Consider the following 9,229-nt stretch of genomic DNA (forward strand, 5'->3'; position numbering starts at 1 on the left):
AGGAGAATATATCCCATAAGTAATAGAAACATAGAAACATAGATATTGACGGCAGATAAGAGCCATAGGCCCAGCAAGTCTGCCCGACCTTACCTAACAGTATAAACTTATCTAGTTCGTAGGATAGCCCTATGCTTGTCCCATGCATTTTTAAAGTCCCCCACAGTGTTTGTTGCTACTACCTCTTGAGGAAGTTTATTCCATAAATCAATCACTCTTTCTGTAAAGAAGTGCTTCCTCAAATTACTTCTGAATCTACTACCCTTTAGCTTGAGCTCATGACCCCTTGTTCTTGAATTTTCCATTTTATGTAAAATACCCACAGCCTCAGTTTTACTAAACCCTATAGAAACATAGATAATGGATGACCCGTGGACTGAACACACTACAAGAGAAATACATTTATCAGGTAAGCATAAATTATGTTTTTTTTTCTCACCTTTGCTCGATCTGGAATTATACGATCTTCCTGAGACCAGCCCTTCAAACTCCCTTCCTTACTTGATTACTCTGTTTCTCTTGCTACCTGGAATCAAATTCCACCCTACGTTGCAGCTGCACTTTAATAAGTAGGAGGAATGTGTGTATGGGATTTGTGTTGGTGATAACACCTTGCTAGTGTTTGCCCAGTAAAGTTATCCCACGGAGGCTAGCAGAGTCAGACAGCAGCAGCATGTGAGGATCCTCATGCCTGCGATCAAGCACACCTCTCATCTGTCTGTAGGGCATGTTGGGATATGTATGTATAGCCTAGCCAGCAAAGTAGGTACCAGAGGATTTTTTTCTACAACTCCTGCCTATAGATTAGCTTGTATTTAATGTTCCTAGTGCCACACATAAAACAAGATAATCTATAGGCAGTGGTTGGGATGAGTAGGAAAAATACTGGCCCCTTAAAAACGGCCCTGCTCCTGGCTGGGCACAGTAAATTTATAGTTCACATGCAAAATTTTATTATTATTATTATTATTAAAATAAAAAACTTTTTGCTAGTAAATAAAATAAAAAAAACTTGTGCATTTAAAAAAAAAAAACCCACAACAAATAAAAAAATATATAAAATAATGACTGTTCATTTGTACCCTTACATTTTGATGCTGTTGAACAGTTCCTGGATCATTGCTTGTGCTGCACTGTTTCTGCTCCCGCTCATATAGAAAGTAACTAAATGTAATGCTGGGGGCGTGTCCCACACTGAGCCTGCTCACATGAACGGGGTGGGTGCAGAAACCGGGCCAGTCTTAGAGGGAACTCTGCTGGTGTGGGGACATGGACAGGCCCCCTGTAATAAAGTGGCCCCTGACTCCAGTCACCCCTTTCACCCCCACAGTGGATATGAGTCCTGGATGGGCTAAGGTATCCAGTCGGTGGGCGGGGCTAAAGGACACTGCGGCCCACCGGGCATTTGCCCGGCATGCCCTATGGCCAGTCCGGGCCTGTCATAATTGATTGCCTTTACAGTCTGAATACTTCTGCAGTATGTCACGGTCTGTAAGAGCTTCCAGACCACAACAGGGGAAAAATAATTGCAGGACTCTTATGCATTGTCTTTGACAGATAACTTCTTGCTTCTGCTGTAGAGCAAGACTTTGTCTTAGGCACCTTCTTAGAAGTGGGTTGCTGCCACTGTAAATAATAATACTTTCATTCTCCAAGCCCTAAAAGTTAAGCATTTTATTTTTCTTGTCCGACTTATATTCATACAGACTTCCAGACTGTCTATTGTGGGGTTTTTTATGGTAATTGAAACAAATGCAAATTTTGGTATACACTAGTTGTGACTTTTTGATCTAGGGCGACTTATTTCATACAGACTGCCGGACTATTGTTTTCTTTTCTTCTTTTCTTTCTTTTTTTTTTATTAGTTTTTCAAAATGTATACAGTAGATGGTATGGAAATACATAACAACATAGTCAACATGTATCTATACTTGCTATCAAATATGGAATGCATTTTTATTTTTGCTATAATAGTACCTTGTCATTTTTGGAATAAATCTCAGATAAGGAAGTAGAAAGTTGAATTACCAAGTATCTAATATCTTGGTTTATATGATATGATAATCTTTTTGTTGGCTAACATGATGTATTATAGATGTAGGCACTGAGATATTTATAATTTTTATTTCTCTAAGTGATTTAGTTGAGGTGAACAAAATATCATCCACAAGTAAGGGTAATTTATATTTAGATAAATTTATATGGATGGCCTTTGATGATAATGTTTAAGTCTAATTCTGCTTGCCAGCATTTCTATTGTCAAAACAAATAAAATAGGGGTGAGGGGGCAACCCTGTCTAGTCCTGTTACTAATTACAAAACGTTGTGATATGTCTCCATATACTTTTAATCCTAGAATGTTTAATTGTAAAGTGCTAGAATTTGGTAAATAAAGGAGGTACTGAACACAAATCTAGACAGGGTGGCTGACAAAGTCCAGCTCACCCTATCAAGTGCTTTTTCTGCGTTTATGTTTAATATTATAGAATGTTCTGTGCATAACCTATTAATTGCAAAGTTTTGATGGTTATATCTCTCGCTTCTTTGCCAGAGACAAACCCAGATTGGTCTTTGTGTATTGATTTAGGGAGAAGAGAGTTGATTCTTGATGCTAAAAAATGTTAATACATTTTTATATTGATATTTAGTAATGAGATTGGTCTGAAATATTGGGGAAAATCAGGGGCTTTACCCAGTTTAGGTAATACTGGGATATGGGCTTCCAACATTTCACTTGGTAGGGGTTGTCTTTTATTAATCAAATCAAAAACTTCAAGAGTTTAGATGCTAATGTCTCTGAATAGTGAGTAAGATTTTATAGTTAGGCTGTCAGGCCCTGGTGCTTTTCCTCTGGGTACATTGGTTATAGTGTTTAATACTTCCTGTTAGGGGATAGGCATTATCTAGATTCTCCTATCTTCCGCAGAGAGGGAGGGAAACCACTATATCTACCAGATATTTTTGGAAAGAACTTGTACTTTCTCTAGTTGGGGAGGTAGTTGTCTAGTATTGCCGAAATAGTTCTATGTCCTTGCTAGATGTTAATTTGTTATCCCTATTGTCTTTCAATGTAATTACAAATGATTGAACTTTTTTTTTTTTTTTTTTTTAAGAGCGCAAGCTAAAAATTTGCTAGCCTTATTATGTTAAACATAAAATTTAGAATTTGCATAGGTGGACTTGTGGTGTGTTTGTATCTGAAGATAGTAATTTAATTGTTCTCTTGCTTGCATGAGGTCTTAAACAATTTGTTGGTCTACAGGGGATTTCTTATGTTTCTTTTTGATGTCAGGCACACTGTTCAGTAGGGTTTTGTAGGTTAATCTTTTGTTGCTTCTTGATCTGTGATCTTTATTTCTCTTGTAAGGTGTATCCAGTCCACGGATCATCCATTACTTGTGGGATATTCTCCTTCCCAACAGGAAGTTGCAAGAGGATCACCCACAGCAGAGCTGCTATATAGCTCCTCCCCTAACTGCCATATCCAGTCATTCTCTTGCAACTCTCAACAAGCATGGAGGTAGTAAGAGGAAAGTGGTGAAATGTAGCTGTTATCTTGCTTCAATCAAAAGTTTGTTATTTTTAAATGGTACCGGAGTTGTACTATTTTGTCCCAGGCAGAAAAATAAAAGGATATGCCTGTGATTTCTATGATCTTAGCAGGTTGTAACTAAGATCCATTGCTGTTCTCACACATGACTGAAGAGAGAGGTAACTTCAGCGGGGGAATGGCGTGCAGGTTATCCTGCTATGAGGTATGTGCAGTTAAGATTTTTTCTAGAAGATGTGAATGCTAGAAAATGCTGCTGATACCAAATTTATGTAAGGTAAGCCTGAATACAGTGATTTAATAGCGACTGGTATCATGTTTACTTTCTGAGGTAATACTCTTTTATATTTACAATATAAAGCGTTTGCTGGCATGTTTAAACGTTTTTATATATACATTGGTGATAAAACTTTATTGGGGGCCTAGTTTTTTCCACATGGCTGGCTTAAATTTGCCTAGAAACAGTTTCCTGAGGCTTTCCACTGTGTTACTTTGAGTGGAAGGGGCCTAATTTAGCGCTTTTTTGCGCAGTAACTTTTACAGACTGAGACATCCAGCTTCCTCCAGGAGTCCCCTGAATGCTATAGGACATCTCTAAAGGGCTCTTAGGCTTTCCAAAATCGTTTGTTGGGGAAGGTAGGCCCACAGCAAGGCTGTGGCAGTTGGTGTGACGTTTATATCGATTTTTTATCTGTTTTTTTTAACTAAGGGGTTAATCATCCATTTGCAAGTGGGTGCAATGCTCTGTTAGCTTATTATACACACTGTAAAAATTTCATTTGATTTACTGACTTTTTTCACTGTTTTTCAAATTCTGACAAAATTTGTTTCTTTTAAAGGCACAGTACCGTTTCTTATATTTGCTTGTTAACTTGATTTAAAGTGTTTTCCAAGCTTGCTAGTCTGTACAAACATGTCTGACATAGAGGAAACTGCTTGTTCATTATGTTTAAAAGCCATGGTGGAACCCCCTCTTAGAATGTGTACCAAATGTACTGATTTCATTTTATGCAATAAAGATCATATTCTGTCTTTAAAAAATTTATCACCAGAGGAATCTGACGAGGGGGAAGTTATGCCGACTAACTCTCCCCACGTGTCAGATCCTTTGACTCACGCTCAAGGGACTCACGCTCAAATGGCGCCAAGTACATCCAGGGCGCCCATAGCGTTTACTTTACAATACATGGCGGCAGTCATGGATAATACACTGTCAGCGGTATTAGCCAGACTACCTGAATTTAGAGGAAAGCGAGATAGCTCTGGAGTTAGACGAAATACAGAGCATACTGACGCTTTAAGAGCTATGTCTGATACTGCCTCACAATATGCAGAAGCTGAAGAAGGAGAGCTTCTTTCTGTGGGTGATGTTTCTGACTCAGGGAAGATGATGCAACCTGATTCTGATATTTCTACATTTAAATTTAAGTTTAAACACCTCTGCGTGTTACTCAGGGAGGTTTTAGCTGCTCTGAATGACTGTGATACAATTGCAGTGCGAGAGAAATTGTGTAGACTGGATAAATACTATGCAGTGCCAGTGTGCACTCACGTTTTTCCAATACCTAAAAGGTTTACAGAAATTATTACTAAGGAATGGGATAGACCAGGTGTGCCGTTCTCTCCCCCTCCTATTTTTAGAAAAATGTTTCCAATAGACGCCACCACACGGGACTTATGGCAGACAGTTCCTAAGGTGGAGGGAGCAGTTTTTACTCTAGAAAAGCGTACTACTATCCCTGTCGAGGACAGTTGCGCTTTCTTAGATCCAATGGATAAAAAGTTAGAGGGTTACCTTAAGAAAATGTTTATTCAACAAGGTTTTATCCTACAGCCCCTTGCATGCATTGCTCCTGTCACTGCTGCTGCAGTGTTCTGGTTTGAGTCTCTGGAAGAGGCTTTACAGGTAGCGACTCTATTGGATGACATACTTGACAAGCTTAGAGCACTTAAGCTAGCCAATTCTTTTGTTTCTGATGCCATTGTTCATTTGACTAAACTAACGGCTAAGAATTCTGGTTTTGCTATCCAGGCGCGCAGAGCGCTATGGCTTAAATCATGGTCAGCTGACGTTACTTCAAAGTCTAAGCTGCTTAACATTCCCTTCAAGGGGCAGACCCTATTCGGGCCTGGTTTGAAGGAGATTATTGCTGATTTCACTGGAGGAAAAGGTCATGCCCTTCCTCAGGATAGGTCCAAATCAAGGGCCAAACAGTCTAATTTTCGTGCCTTTCGAAACTTCAAGGCAAGTGCGGCATCAACTTCCTCTAATGCAAAACAAGAGGGAACTTTTGCTCAGTCCAAGACGGTCTGGAGACCTAACCAGGCCTGGAACAAAGGTAAGCAGGCCAAAAAGCCTGCTGCTGCCTCTAAGACAGCATGAAGGAACGGCCCCCTATCCGGTAACGGATCTAGTAGGGGGCAGACTTTCGCTCTTCGCCCAGGCGTGGGCAAGAGATGTCCAGGATCCCTGGGCGTTGGAAATTATATCCCAGGGATATCTTCTGGACTTCAAGGCTTCCCCCCCAAAACGGAGATTTCACCTTTCACGATTATCTGCAAACCAGATAAAGAGAGAGGCATTCTTACACTGTGTACAAGACCTCCTAGTTATGGGAGTGATCCATCCAGTTCCAAAGGAGGAACAGGGACAGGGATTTTACTCAAATCTGTTTGTGGTTCCCAAAAAAGAGGGAACCTTCAGACCAATTTTGGATCTAAAGATCTTAAACAAATTCCTCAGTTCCATTATTCAAGATGGGAGACTATTCGTACCATCCTACCTATGATCCAGGAGGGTCAATACATGACTACAGTGGATTTAAAGGATGCTTATCTTCACATTCCGATACACAAAGATCATCATCGGTTTCTCAGGTTTGCCTTCCTAGACAGGCATTACCAGTTTGTAGCTCTTCCCTTTGGGTTAGCTACAGCCCCAAGAATTTTTACGAAGGTTCTGGGGTCGCTTCTGGCGGTCTTAAGGCCGCGGGGCATAGCAGTGGCCCCTTATTTAGACGACATCCTGATTCAGGCGTCAAACTTCCAAATTGCCAAGTCTCATACGGACATAGTGTTGGCATTTCTGGGGTCGCATGGGTGGAAGGTGAACGAGGAAAAGAGTTCTCTATCCCCCCTCACAAGAGTTTCCTTCCTAGGGACTCTGATAGATTCTGTAGAAATGAAAATTTACCTGACTGAGACCAGGTTATCAAAACTTCTAAATTCCTGCCGTGTTCTTTATTCCATTCCTCGCCCTTCGGTGGCTCAGTGCATGGAAGTAATCGGCTTAATGGTAGCGGCAATGGACATAGTACCGTTTGCACGCCTACATCTCAGACCGCTGCAACTCTGCATGCTCAGTCAGTGGAATGGGGATTACACAGATTTGTCCCCTCTACTAAATCTGGATCAAGAGACCAGGGATTCTCTTCTCTGGTGGCTATCTCGGGTCCATCTGTCCAAAGGTAGGACCTTTCGCAGGCCAGATTGGACAATTGTAACGACAGATGCCAGCCTTCTAGGTTGGGGTGCAGTCTGGAACTCCCTGAAGGCTCAGGGATCGTGGACTCAGGAGGAGTCACTCCTTCCAATAAATATTCTGGAACTGAGAGCGATATTCATTGCTCTTCAGGCTTGGCCTCAGTTAGCAACTCTGAGGTTCATCAGATTTCAGTCGGACAATATCACGACTGTGGCTTACATCAACCATCAAGGGGGAACAAGGAGTTCCCTAGCGATGTTAGAAGTCTCAAAGATAATTCGCTGGGCAGAGATTCACTCTTGCCACCTATCAGCTATCCATATCCCAGGTGTAGAGAACTTGGAGGCGGATTTTCTGTGTCGTCAGACTTTTCATCCGGGGGAGTGGGAACTCCATCCGGAGGTGTTTGCACAATTGATTCATCGTTGGGGCAAACCAGAACTGGATCTCATGGCGTCTCGCCAGAACGCCAAGCTTCCTTGTTACGGATCCAGGTCCAGGGACCCCAAGGCAACGCTGATAGATGCTCTAGCAGCGCCTTGGTCCTTCAACCTGGCTTATGTGTTTCCACCGTTTCCTCTGCTCCCTCGTCTGATTGCCAAAATCAAACAGGAGAGAGCATTGGTGATCTTGATAGCGCCTGCGTGGCCACGCAGGACTTGGTATGCAGATCTGGTGGACATGTCATCCTTTCCACCATGGACTCTGCCGCTGAGACAGGACCTTCTACTTCAAGGTCCTTTCAACCATCCAAATCTAATTTCTCTGAGGCTGACTGCCTGGAGATTGAACACTTGATTTTATCAAAGCGTGGTTTCTCTGAGTCAGTCATTGATACCTTAATTCAGGCACGAAAGCCTGTCACCAGGAAGATCTATCATAAGATATGGCGTAAATATCTTTATTGGTGTGAATCCAAGGGCTACTCATGGAGTAAGGTCAGGATTCCCAGGATATTATCTTTTCTCCAAGAAGGATTGGAGAAAGGATTGTCAGCTAGTTCCTTAAAGGGACAGATTTCTGCATTATCTATTCTTTTGCACAAGCGTCTGGCGGATGTCCCAGACGTTCAGGCATTTTGTCAGGCTTTAGTTAGAATTAAGCCTGTGTTTAAACCTGTTGCTCAACCTTGGAGCTTAAATTTGGTTCTTAAAGTTCTTCAGGGGGTTCCGTTTGAACCTCTTCATTCCATAGATATCAAACTTTTATCTTGGAAAGTTCTTTTTTTGGTAGCTATTTCCTCGGCTCGCAGAGTTTCCGAGTTATCTGCCTTACAATGTGATTCTCCTTATCTGATCTTCCATGCAGATAAGGTAGTTCTGCGTACCAAACCTGGGTTTTTACCTAAGGTGGTATCTAATAAGAATATCAATCAAGAGATTGTTGTTCCATCTTTGTGTCCTAATCCTTCTTCAAAAAAGGAACGTCTATTACACAATCTGGACATGGTTCGTGCTTTAAAGTTTTACTTACAAGCTACTAAAGATTTTCGTCAAACATCTGCTTTGTTTGTTGTCTACTCTGGACAGAGGAGAGGTCAAAAGGCTTCGGCAACCTCTCTTTCTTTTTGGCTAAGAAGCATAATCCGCTTATCCTATGAGACTGCTGGCCAGCAGCCTCCAGAAAGGATTACAGCTCATTCTACTAGAGCTGTGGCTTCCACATGGGCCTTTAAAAATGAGGCTTCTGTTGAACAGATTTGCAAGGTGGCGACTTGGTCTTCGCTTCATACTTTTTCAAAATTCTACAAATTTGATACTTTTGCTTCTTCTGAGGCTATTTTTGGGAGAGAGGTTTTACAGGCAGTGGTACTTTCCGTATAAGTTCCTGCCTTGTTCCTCCCTTCATCCGTGTACTTTAGCTTTGGTATTGGTATCCCACAAGTAATGGATGATCCGTGGACTGGATACACCTTACAAGAGAAAACATAATTTATGCTTACCTGATAAATTTATTTCTCTTGTGGTGTATCCAGTCCATGGCCCGCCCTGTCATTTTAAGGCAGGTATTTTTTAATACTGCACCCTATGGTTTCTCCTTTCTCTGCTTGTTTTCGGTCGAATGACTGGATATGGCAGTTAGGGGAGGAGCTATATAGCAGCTCTGCTGTGGGTGATCCTCTTGCAACTTCCTGTTGGGAAGGAGAATATCCCACAAGTAATGGATGATCCGTGGACTGGATACACCACAAGAGA

At 41.5% G+C, this 9,229-nt stretch overlaps 1 protein-coding gene across 1 annotated transcript in view; it reads left to right on the forward strand.

Moving 5' to 3' along the window:
• The window catches only part of GALNT11 (polypeptide N-acetylgalactosaminyltransferase 11), a 114,311-nt gene that overhangs the window by 80,295 nt on the left and 24,787 nt on the right, over positions 1-9,229 (forward strand). The window lies entirely within an intron of this gene.

This window comes from Bombina bombina, chromosome 5, assembly GCF_027579735.1.
Source record: "Bombina bombina isolate aBomBom1 chromosome 5, aBomBom1.pri, whole genome shotgun sequence".
Lineage (NCBI taxonomy): Eukaryota > Metazoa > Chordata > Amphibia > Anura > Bombinatoridae > Bombina > Bombina bombina.